The sequence below is a fragment of the Thalia democratica genome, chromosome 5, assembly GCF_965202585.1.
Source record: "Thalia democratica chromosome 5, ktThaDemo2.hap1.1, whole genome shotgun sequence".
NCBI lineage: Eukaryota > Metazoa > Chordata > Thaliacea > Salpida > Salpidae > Thalia > Thalia democratica.
In genome coordinates, this window is record NC_139169.1 from 77380246 (window position 1) to 77394165 (window position 13920).

Sequence of the window (13920 nt, forward strand, 5' to 3'; positions counted from 1 at the left end):
TTTAGTAACAAAGTTAAGGTTTTTTGGGTATTTACAATAAATCTTGATATTTGTCTTTAAGTTTTAGATTTTCTATTTATTTAAGTCCTTTTGTTACTATTAAATTATTTGAGTTCTCATGCTTAAATAACATTAAGCTTTATATGTTAATTAAATTTTGCACAAATTCAGACTAGTTCTTTCTTTTTATAGAGTTCATACCATAAACATATATTTGTTTTGTTGGGCTTCATTCTCCTAAGATTACAAGGCTACCTTAAATTAAGAGAAAACTTAAATAAGACTCAAAAATAAATAAAATCACTTAAAAGTAGCAACATTTGTGGTAAACTTTATAAGCTTGTGTAAAGAAGTTTTGTTTTTATGAATGAAGCCCAAAGAGACAGCAAGCTAATGTAAGTGTAGAAGTTTATTTACAACATAAAAATTAAGTTGGTTAGTTCTGATTGTATTAATGTAGTTTATATATTTATAAATTAATAATTTGTAATAAGAGTTACTTAAAGTGTGCATAAAAGATAAGTAGGAAGAGTAATCATAAAACAAAATTGTTAATAGTTTCAAAACTGTTTTAATTGTTATAAAGTTTTATTTATTCATTTTTTTACAAAAGAAAACAGTTAAACCATATCAGGATTAGGTTTGCTAGTAAACAAAATGTTCCAAAATTTTAAGTTTACACTCATATATTTACAAAGCACTTCACAGCAAGCAAAATTTAAAGGTTGTTAGTGTATGAGGTTTATTCTCACCTTTGTTTAATTTTTCTCTTCTTCTATCACTAACTTATTTCTGTTCTTTTATCTATCAATAATTTCTTTTGTTCATATGTTTGACTAATAAGCATTTATCAACAACTTGCTGTGTTGTGTTATATGTATATGACAAATGTAAAGACTCAATTTTGGTAATAGTATAAATATACAGCCATAAAGATTTCAAATGATGCAAGTATTTGACAAACTTTGAAATGAACTACAGGCTAATAAACATATGTTAATGACACAAAGTAGTATGGTTTAACTGTTTTAGTTTGTAACAATGTATTGAAATGATAAGTTCAAACACCTTTAATTTGTATGCACACTTTAAGAAACACACAATAAGTTGTCTGAGATCAGTGATTAAACAAAGCAATTAAGTAAGCATTCAAAGTTTAAGTCTATTAGTGAATATATAAAGTAAATTAAAGTATACCAGTTAATAAGTAGTGATGGTAGTAACCTTTGTATTTATGAGATTGCTAAATAATTACTTCACAATGAGACCAATTTAACTATCATGGATAAACTTTAGCTTAATAAGTTACATGACAAGTAAAGTGATATCCTTTAGTAGGAACAGTATAAAACTGAAGTTAAACAAGAATATAAAATTTTTTTTACCATTTTAAAGTTTTATTTGACAAGAATATAGTTACTACTTGAATCAAAGTAATTTTAATTGTTTAGATGAATCTCAAGTGGTTTTTTATTTTTGATTAGTTTAAATTTTATACTGTTTTTAAAAGGTTATCTAAGTAAAATCAATTTACGTAAGCAAGTTAACTGACTATTGTTTGAGTATACATAGAAAACAGTTAAATCATATAAATAGATTTGTCAGTGTACACATTTAAAAGGTCTGTTTCTTTTTATATTTGTATATTTTTATATTTTCTGTCATTAAAAAGTACACCTCTCTATGAGATTGATGAACTGTTTTCCATGTATATGTAAAACATTAGGTACTTAACCAGGATGATGTAGTATCTGTATTCATTTGTTTTTGGTTTTAACCCTAACTTAAACATGTAATTTTAACGAATTAAAGGCATCTATAATGTACGCATTCTAAGAATTAAACACTAAGTTTTTAATAACACTCTCTCTGTTATAAGTAAAGATTTTCTTTAAGTACTACGCACCCGCATAAGGTACGCACTAAATTTTTAATAACACATTATTTGCATTAATTAAATAGGTTTTCTAAAATAAGGTACGCACCCGCTTAAAGAAGTACGCACTAAATTTTTAGTAACACAATATTTGCATTGATTTAATAGGTTTTCTAAAATAAGGTACGCACCCGCTTAAAGTATGCACTAAATTTTTAGTAAAACATTATTTGCATTAGTTAAGTAGGTTTTCGAAAATAGGGTACGCACTAAATTTTTCAGGCCCCCCCACCCATATTTTTCAAAAATGGGGATTCCCCCAAACCGAAAATGTGATGAGATTTTTTGATGGAGGTTATAAAAATTTATTTTTTAAGGCATTTCGCCGGCTCGGCCGGCGAAAAAATTTTCATCTTTTCCTTTTCTCTTTTTCTTTACGGCCTTTTTTCTTGAAGGCCCTCTTTTTCTGTCAAATGGACCGTGAGTAGCGTAACTGCCAAACAAATATACGTTATTGCGTTGTATTTGTACGGTCTTTATCTGTTATCTTTTACTAACCTTGAGCTTATGTGATCTAACTTGTTGATGTGAAACCATTAAAGGCCTGACGGTAATATCAGTTATAGTTTTTCAATTATTAACTGAGTGGTTTTGTATTGATGAGTTTGATTAGTAAGTGTTGAGGTAGCGGACAAGAATTAAAAAAAAACAAAGGGCTACGGCCGGTCGATGACACGGTGCTTCGCACCTGTCATCTCTCCGGCCTGCCCTTAGTTTTTTTTTAATTCTTGTCCTTTAGGCCCGGTTACTCTGCTGGTCGGCACCTTTTTGAGTTATGACTTGGATGTACGAGTAAGTGTGCTAGTACTTCTAAGTCATAACTAAACTTTATTCTCACTAGAAGTTATAAGATACAACAGACTAGTTTCACTCTAATGTTGTATGAAAGATAACAGATATAAATTAGTCATGAGCCACTTGTTTTAAATACTTCTAAAAAATATTTACGTCTTAAATTGTCCACATAAAGTTAGGTAAATTTACAAACCACTTGCATCAATTGTACAAACTTTTTTGTAAATTCTCGGTTGAATTAATCATTTTATCTTCTTGTTGAGATACTATTTTATTTTTAGTTTATTTCCTTACTGTTTCTAAGCTTATAGGATTAGTTCTTAAACATTTTGAATTGTTTTCCAAACTTGAAATTGGTTTTCCAAACTAATTTCTAAATTTAACCCTTGGCACGAGTTAAAAAGTCCCTTTACTGTCGAATTACCCATTTACGTTTTCAATTTCTCACTGTTTTTTGCCTCCTATAAAGGGCGATATTGTCCGCTTTAGATAAACTCTGATCTAAACAACGTCCATTCCGTTTTGTTTTACTAGCTTTTCCAACGATTGGGGTTTAATTTAACTTCATTAAAGTAACTGTAATTTTAATTTTTTATCTGCTACTAAAAATCCGAAAACGATTAAATGCACTAATTTGAATTTTTATTCTTTTGTAATAATGTTTTAGTCACCAATAATGATTTAAGCGCTTAAAATAGGTCCTAAAAAAGGATGAAGAGTTATTTACACCACGCCAACTCACTTCTACTACTTTGATCTGTTTTGCTATTGTTTTTTAAGCCCCGTCACTCTGTTTGTTGGCACCCTATGACTTGGATGTACGAGTGAATGTGCTCGTACTTCTTAGCGCAACTAAACTTGATTTTAACAGGGCTGCCACTTTACCTGGAAAAACCTGGAGTTTGACAATTTAGGCAAAAACCACTAAAAATAATGTGGAATTTTTAATGGTTTATATGTGTTTAGTAGTAAAATTATGATTTTACTCAAAACATCTATCATATAAATAGAAAAGTTTTTTCATAATAAAAGTTTTAATTTATTAAAAAACATACTTAAAGTAGCTTTACAGTATCTTTTTAATATTTTTATACTACTTAACACAGTTTCTTACCTTAAACTTAACTTTAAACTAAAAATAGACCCAAACATGTGTATTTTTAAAATCCTGGAAGAAATTCGGAAAACTTTAGAAAAACGAGTGGCGACCCTGTTTTAATACTAATATTTAAATCATTGAGTATAACAGACAAATTTCACACCACGTTGTATTTATTGATAACAGATAAAGCCTGTACAAATTACTCATGAGCGTAAGTAGATTACTTACTTAGTTTTAAGCGTCGTTTGTCTTTAAAAAAAAGTGTTTGGGCAAAAAATGCTATAATTGTTAGTTAATGTAATACATTGCATTCTTAAAAGTACAAATCGTATACTTTTGTAAGTAGTATCTTTGCAATATTGTGTGTAGGATATTTATGTCACTTAGATGGAAACAAAGCTAAATTTTTCCATGTACATTTCCCGTTTACATAAGTCAATGTTTACGTCTTAATTGGTGGAAATAAATTTTGGCAATCTTTGAAAATTAGCCACTAACGAAATACAGTTTTGTCCACAATTTTTCATGTATTTTTACTTAATTATAAATGTTACGTCATAACCCGGTAGTCTTATACAGTTTAACTTAGTAATTTTTACTAACACTATATTTGTATATGTAATATGCATATTATTTGAATAATTAATATAGACACTAACAACACTAAATATATGTACATAATAACTATTAGACGAGGCGTATCTTAATTAAACTATGTATATATACATAATAGATATAAATATATATATGGCAATTAACTCTGAAATATTTCATTGCTGCAAGTAAATTAACAGATTAATACTTAATCATTAATTAACATCTTGTTGCGCTGGTTCATATGATGTTGATATCTATAAACTTAAAAGATTAACTGTCTTTTCAAGTAATAATTACAGTTCAAATATACATCCCACTTAGAGAATTTATGACTCATTGTTTAATGTTATTATTCAGCTGTAGTATATGTTGTGCCATTTAAGTTTTTGGTCTACAAGGTTGTGTATATCATACATAATTTTTGCTAATGTCTTATCTAATCATAAACTTGCTGTTAAGTCACTTTAAAAGAATTGAAACTTCTTATTTTGTATGTTTGAAAGAGCATCAATTTAATATAAATATCCTTTTTTCATATTTAAATGAACAAAAGAATTTTACCTATTATGTAATTAATTCCAATTATTAATAAATATTTTACCTTATGTTTCAAACAATAAACGGTTTGTAATAAACAAAATCGATAAGTATGACCTTATTTTACACTAATATAATGACTCTAAACCAAATACTTATAAAACTATGCCAATTAAGTAACCATTTCAATTTCGAGGTCGTATTTTATTTTAATTGTTTATAGTGCCATTTACTTCTATAAAATTTGGTTTTATTTTCTGTCAACTAGTTTGGAAATTTCCTTAGTTTTACATGTTTTAAAGCTCGTCTACTTGGTTCAAACTTTTCTGAATCTATATTTTTTTACTGTACTTTTTTTCAAATCTATATATAAAGAAAGGTTAAAAAACTGTGAAGGGGATTTATGTAGCCTTATATTCTTTAGTTTTAAATTATTTACGGGTCATCTTACCAACCAAAAACGGATCATGTTTTAGTTAATGTTGTTACTAAGTTTAATTGTTATTACTGTAGAATTACTTGAAAGTCTGTTTAAAAAAAAATTGGCTTTTCATGAGTTTGTTCTAAAGTTTGTTTATAAGTCTAATCCATTATTATATTGTAAATTTATTTTTTTCTTGATTTAATTCTACTTCGATAAATTTTGGTTTAAAAGTGAATTTTATAGTATAAAGTTTGTTTTACTCATGGTTTAGATGTATTTTTAGTTAACGCTTCATTGTTTTGTTGATGTTACTGTAAAATAACTTTACAATTTAAATACCAAGGTTTATTTAAAAACTTTTCCACGGGTTCTCTTTAGTTAATAATATTTGTAAATAGTTTTAGTTCTTTTAAGTGCAAGTAATAAAGCATTTTCTCTTAAGCGCAAATAACTTTCAGTCAAGTTCAAATTTTTCATGATAAACGTCTTAGTTTGTCCACATAAAATTGTATGCATTATTAAAGTAACGAAATATCTTTTTTTATCCATTTAGTTTAGGTGTTTTAGTTGAAATTTATTTAGTCTTATTACACACTATTATTACGTCATTATATAGTCTCATTAAATATGGTATTTTTCTTTAAACTTTAATAACATATGCTTTAAAGTGTCAAGATGTATTGATGAAGAGCTTCTTTTAATGTTTTATCATTTACGTTCTAATTTTTTCTTAGTTATTGCAAAGTTATTCGTATGTTAATTATTGTTTTTGTTTATTATTAATGATCTGTAGAACTATTTGGCTGGTTTGATTTTGGATGCAATTAAACGTTAGATTATTAGAAATTTGTGCATGTGTTTATACTTAATTTAAGTGAAGCAGTTGTTTACGGATTTAATACTGTTTTCCTTTAATTTCACTTCATAACTACAAATAATCCTGCTTTGAACTACCTTATCTACTTAGACAATTTTACTAAAAAAGTCTGTTTATTACCAATATAAAATTCAATTGAATCTTTAAATCTAGTTTTTAAATGTCTGCATCATACTTGTTTAAACAAATTCCTTACCTTACAAAGTATTCACTAAAGATTTTAGTTTTAAATGAACCCACTTTTAGTCTTTTTTGTACCAGTCTGTTATATTGAATACTCTTTTAAGTTTTATTTTAATAATTTCTGAGCGTTTTAGGTTTTCAATCTCGTTAAATATTGAAATCATATTTGTGAAAAATCAGTAAGTAAATTGTTGTTCTGTTTAAAGATTTTTGTTCTTAATTTAATTTCTAATACAACTAATTACTGCCATCATTTAATGAGCAAATGTTAAAAGTACATAAGTAACATACAAAGATCATATTTATACTGTGGTTTTTAGTATTATAAGATGGATATTTAATACAAATTATGTATATTTGTATTATATAATCCATATATTATACTCTAAGTCAAGTTCAACAAATTTATGAAACTAGTTCAGAGTGACATTCTTGTTTTATGTTGTTGCCATGGTTTTCTTGAACTAATCTTGTTTGTTCGTTGTATCGTCACCTGTTAAAATTCCATGTCTAAAACATTGTTAATTTGTCATTATTAAAAACACTTTAAATTAGATTTTTGTCCAAAATAAAACAAAGCAACTTCAAATATACCATTTAAGGACTTTTATAGCTTTTTTACTTAGTTTTTACTTTTCTAAAGCTAAGTCGTATTACTGTCATCAGCTGAAATTGCTTTATTTTTTGCTTTATTTTTAACCTTATTGTTTAAGAAAAGTTGTACTTATTTCCAGTACTTATTAAAGTTGTACTTAATATTACAAATCGTAGAATATTGTGAATAAATGTGAAGATTTTAAAGCCATTCAGTTTCTATAGCTGTAGTTGTACTACACCTGATGAGCGTGTAACTCAACAGTTTGTATTTTTATTGATTTTATTTACCTATTCATAATCATATTAAATTTTCTTGGTTTATACAAGGTTAAGAGTCATTTTTGAGTATTAAACTACAATTTCATATATTTAAGTAAACTATAACTTTAGCTGTTAGAAAGCGTTTCAAAATTATGAATCATCGTTAAAAAATATTTTTAAATCAATAGATTGACTTAAGATAGTAGTTTATAAATGATTACAATATTCTTTAAGAGTTTGTTTAATAGACTGACCTTATATTCAATTTATTTTAATTCTTATTTTAAATTGGTTGATATTGATTCAGTTTAAAAGTAAATAGTAAGGGTCAACTCATGTTTAATTTCTATGTTTAAACTTTTATGGTTTGTAGTCTAAAGTTTAAATAAGACATCATGTTGTAATGTTCGTAAGTTATTAAACTGTCCATGTTATTAGTTATTTTAATTCAAATATTTTCTTTAAACTTTACCCAAAGTCTTTTACATGTTCTTACTCTTTGAAATGACGTAACAATCAAAATATCTGATTTGAAACTTTCTTATTTTCATTTGTAATGTTAAAACATTATCAGTTCTTTTTTTTTTATATTTCCAATAAACTGTTTTGATTCTATCTTTAAAATGAGTAAACATTTTAATTTATACGACAGTCAAAAATCTGCTTAAACTTTAAATTAAATTCGAATAAATATTTTCTCACCTTTTTTGAGTTGCGTGAACGTACTTTTGATAGTTTTGTTTTCTGGGTTGCTTTAATTTATTGCCATATGATGTTGATTTTGTTTCACGCAATAAGTTCGTTGGTTTTATGTCTTTTTTACATACATGAATGACATATTTTTTTCTTAAAACAGTCATTTTAAATGTGCAGTTAGTTTTGTTCTTACCTTTGTTTTATTTTTATATGCATTCATTATTATTTTTATATCTTTCTCAGGTTTTATTGTATGTTTTTGAAAACTTTAAGTCTTGTGTTGACAATATATCAATTGTTGTCGGAGATACGTTGTACATTAAGCTTGAGTTAATTTTTTGTACATCTTAAAGCCATTTTTTAATCTTTTTTGTACCAGTCCATGATTTTAATTACTCTTAAGTTTGAATTTAAATTCTGAAATTAATTAATATTCTAAGTTTTATTCTTAGTTTTCAACCTCATTAAATATTAAGGTCATACCTGTGATAAATCAGTAATTAGTTTGTTGTGCTTTCTAAAGATTTTTGTTTTTAAATTGTTTTCTAAGTTTTTAATATATTTAATTACTACCATCATATAATGAGCAAATGTTAAAAGTACAAAAGTAACATACAAAGTTTCATATTTATACTGTGGTTTTTAGTTTTATAAGATGGATATTTAATACAATTTATGTATATTTGTATTAAATAATCCATATATTATACTCTAAATCAAGTTCAACAAATTTATGAAACTAGTTCAGAGTGACATTCTTGTTTTATGTTGTTGCCATGGTTTTCTTGAACTAATCTTGTTTGTTCGTTGTATCGTCGCCTGTTAAAATTCCATGTCTAAAACATTTTTTTTGTGTTATTTAGTTGTTGCATTGGTTTTTTGCCCTAAAGTATACCAATCATGATTAAATAATCATGATTAAATAGAAAGTGGTTGTTTCTTTTAAAAATTTTCTTAGTTTTCTGAAATTTTTCAAAGATGAGATTTCAACTTTAACTGGAATTAAAAATTCTATATTAGCTTCTGAGCGAACAATACATGAAGTCAGAGATATTCTTCTTTTGTGCTTATTTAAGATACGATAACTAATTATTTTTATAAACTTGGGTTCTAGTTTGGAAGTAAAGTTTCGATAATCTATAGCAAAATATTCAAGTATGACAATAGCTTTTAATTATTTAGTTAATAAGTGTACCAAATTAGTTACTTTGATGCAATTTTAAACCCAGGCATTAGTTTTGAAGACAAGTTTTGACAATCCTGAGCTTATGGAACTCACAAATAAAAAACAACTACAGTTTTTTATTTGTAAGTAATAATTAAATCATTTTAAAGGTTTTAGTATGAAAGATAAATTTCAACAGTCTGGAGCATAAAAGTCTTGAAAAATAAAAATTTTTAAGTTCTTTTCTTCATAAATGACAATAACTTAATTACCTTTATTTTTCTTATCAACAGGTATTAGTTTGTAAGACAAATTTCGACAATCCTGAGCACATGGAACTCACAAATAAAAAGTATTTACTAATAATTTTATTTATAACTGATAGTTTAATCATTTCAAAGGTATTAGTTTGGAAGACAAATTTCGACAATCCGGAGCAAAAGTTTTTAAATAACAAAAATTTTCAAATCAATCCCTTCATAAATGCCAATAACTTGATCATTTTTAATTTTTTAATAATAGGTATGAGTATGGAAGACAAATTCCGAAAATCCGGAGCAAAATGTTTTTAAATTATTGAACATTTACTGTTTATAAGTGATAATTTATTAACTTCAAAGGTACTTGTTTGGAAGACGAATTTCGACAATCCGGAGCACATGGAACAGTTCAGGATCGAGAAAATGACATCCGGGCATCCAGCTCCGCCCTGCGTGAGTTCCGCCCCTCCGTGCATGAGTCAGGACAGTTCCAGGTACCAGGCACCGGTTTGCTACGCCAGCAACTCCATATTAAGTTCGTTTGTTTGAAAAAGAAGCTTTCTTTGTAAAAATTAAGTGGTTTGTGTTTTTTTTTTGTTTGGCGTAACAATTTTTTTTTTCTGATTTCGATTATTTTCAACAAAAGTTTCGAAGGTTGTTGATCTTAGAGGGTCTTATAAATGAAAACAGTTCTAAAAAAAAATTAGCTGTGTAATAAATGGTGTCAGTTGTACACAAGTGAATGTTTTGGCTGTCAACTTTAAATCTAATGTTTTGACCAGCTTTAAGAAAAACACATGATGTTATTATAAGATATCTGACGACGTTTCGTCAAGTATAATATGAATTTCTTAAAAACGGTTTTCAAAGTTCAAATCTCCCTGTTTTATTTCCCTGTTTGACAAATTTCACTGTTTTAAATATCCCTGAAGAAGAAGCTGTTTATTATTAACCTAAATAATGTTCTTTGCAGAATGTAAAAATGTGGTTGTTTGTTATTTTGTACGGGTGGCAGTTTTCTCTCGCTCTTAAATATCTCTGACCCTTGGCTTTAGTGCAAGAAAACAATTATTGTAAAAGTATCACTCTCACAACGACAATGCGTTCTTGTAATAACTTACTTGTATGGGTAGGGGGAACCGCTCAGTTCCAACCCGCGATCAAATTCCACCCGATCAAATCCGAGAACCGCTTACGGACCAAGGGTAAGGGTTAGGGAAAATAGTGATAGAAAGTATAAATGAAATAAAAACAGTTTAAAAATATAAAAAAAATTGGGTGGAATTGTGCTATGGGTAGGTGTTAGATTTGCCCAGGTCGTCATTTTTGCCCTAATGCTTTAGTCTACCCTAGTTCTTAGTTTTCTGGTCTAGTGTTTCAGTCTACCCTAATACTTAGTATCTAGTATATTTTTTTCTGTCTAGGATTAGCTTTAATAATTAGACCAATGTTTTTAATCAAAAACGGGTGCACGACTATTTAAATTCCGACAATTTAAATTTTGATACTTCTGAGTTTTTTTTCAGTTATCTCTTTTAATAAAATAAATAATATTTTACCGTCAAATCTTATGATTTAGACCTATAAAAGCATTTTTTATTTTCTCAAAAAACTTTTTGAGATGTAGACCCTTTTACAATTTTTAAATAATTTGAGTTGTCAGATTTTGAATTGTCATATAATCCCTTAAAATTGTAAGCTTTAATTTAGTTCCTTACAGCAAGACTTCTAGTTACAGTTTTTATAGTAATTTTCTTTAATTTTTTATACTGTTTTACACTGTTTACACCCTTTGCAAAAAAATATCTTATTTACATTTTATTCGCTTATTGCATACTTATAAAAAAGCTAATTTTTAATTCAAAACGTTGATTTAAGCTAGAAGTTTACTTTGTTAGAATGTTGTAGAATATGAATTTGCTATGTTTATTTTATTTCTTATGTTGTAATTGACATGTGTTGTTATTAGAAGTATATCAATAGTTATTGAATTAAAACTACTTCATTTCAACTATAATTAAGTTCAAACTAATTATTATATACAAAGTTCAAGTTTTGACATTTATAAAAGGAAATTAGTACTACAAGGGTAGCCACATACTCAAGATTATTTTGAAATTAAAAAAGTTATAGTTTTTTAATAAGTTTGAAGAGATTAAATTGATTTGGTCTTTAACATTCTGTTGCATCATATTTTTATTGTCTGTTACCATACAATTTTTATTAAGTTATTATTTGTATCATTTCAATTCCTTCGTTGGTTAAACTTTTCGCCTTGCAACTAGCTTTACTATATAAAAATATTTAAGTTTTTATTTCAATGCTGAATTTTTTTATAAACGTATAAGTATAATAAATTTAGGTTAAAAATAACAAGTTTAGTGCTTCAGCTGAAAACATACTATAACTTGTTATGTTCTAGTTTAAGTTGTTTTCAATATAAATAACTAAACTTTCTTCAGTGGTTGTAGCTTCTTTTTATTTTCACAACTGGGTAGTGTTGTATGAAATTTTAAAACTATCTGGTTCTGAACAAACAGTTTTAGAGTGTTTATAAAGTTTTGTAAACTTAAAAGCTTGTATATAAGTCATGATAGCGTCGGAGGTGAAAGTTAAACAAAAAAGTATCAAAATAAACTTATTCCAACTCAGACTAGTTTGTAATTATTTATTAGGTTGTTTATTTTTTTTGCTTTCAAGTGTAGCAAGCTCTTAAGAATAAAACAAAATGTTACAAGGAAATAAACTAAACTTGAGGAATAAAATGTTTAGAGTATAATTGCAGTTTGAAATTTGATTTGTTGAGGACATAGTATAAATAAAGAAGAAACATTTAACTAGTATATAACAAAGTTGATCTTTAATTAAAGTATGATATTAATTTTTTTTTACAATAAATAGATTCCTGGTAAATATAGCTACTTAACAAGAAGTAATAAAATATTGTAAGAAGTAAATAAAATGAATAAAACTTTAACAGAAAACAATCTAATAAAACAAAACATAACAATAGGTTATAAATATAATATCATTTTCAGAAGTATGTAAAAAAAAACTTTGCAAGAAGTATTTTTTCTAACAAAATAAAGTAATTAAGAATACTTTAAGAAGTAGTAAACTTTTTTTCATTCATAAAACAAACCAAATAAGAAAACATTTAATTTAAGAAAATAAGTCCCTAATTGATTAAAAAAACATAACAACTATAATTTTTTTTCAGAAAACAAACCAATTAAGAAAACATTACAAGAAGTTGCCCACGAAGACGAACTAGCTGCAGATGAAGAAGTGTGTTTGATTTTATTAAATATTTCCTTAAAATTATTTATTTAGTATAACTTTTTTACATTTAACAACTAAGTTGAAAATTTCGCGATGATAAATTTGTGTTAACATTTTACTTAATTAATATTTGATAATAAAATCATTTTAGGTTGAACATTGTTGTTATATATTTGTTCTTCATCTGAGATTTTACACCAACTAAATACTGCATAATTTTTAACAGAGTAAACAGGAACATCATAAATATTTAAAAACACTGTAAACACATAGTTTATTTAAAAAAGTACAAAACTGCTTTTAAATGAAGCAGTTTATCAGATAAACAGTAAGTTAGCGGAAGTAACAAAATAAAAGTAAAAAAAAAATTCAAGATTCAGTTTCAACGAATAAAGCAAAATTATTTTTATAAATATAAACTAAAACTTTTGTGTAATTGTTTTTTTCCAAGGATTCAATTTCGACGATCGAGGACCTGAAGGCGTCCACGTCAACAAAAATATCCGAAGCCAGAAAGAAACTGGCCACAAAAGTAAAAAATAAAACCCCCAAAATCGGGGTGGTCACCGTGGAGTCCGCCCAGCCCCCTCCGTTGCCCCAGCAACCGCCCGAGAAAATTCCGGAAGTTTCGGGGACCCTCACCCCAGAGCCGGAACCCAGCAGGGCCGAGTCCCCGCAGGTAAATCAAGGGGCCTCAACCCCAAATGAGGGTAATCCCCAGAATAAAACCGATCAAATTTTGGAGCAGATTTTGGGACAGCTCGATTTATTGAACAGGGTTTGTTGAAATTCTAAAGTTGTTAGATTGTTTTGTTTGATATTATTTGTATTTATATAGTTTAAATTTAGGTTTTTTTTAAAAATAAATAGTTATAAGTGTTTGTTATTTATGTGACTCTTTAAATAATATTATTTTACTTAGTATAAATTGTACAATATAATTATATATATTATAAATATTTTCTTTTATTTAACTTGTTGACATGCTTTACAACCGAAATTCTGTTTATTTTTTCAGAAAATAAAGTTTTTTTTTGGTGTTTTATAAATATTAAACAGACTAAAAAACCTGCTTTAGAATAATAGTTGTATTACAAAAACTGATTACTTTAGTTATAAAATCAACTAAAGTATAAAATGGAAACTGTTCCTCTTTAACTCATTAAGTTAAAAGTTTTCTTCGCTTTTGTTACTATTATCAAAACTTA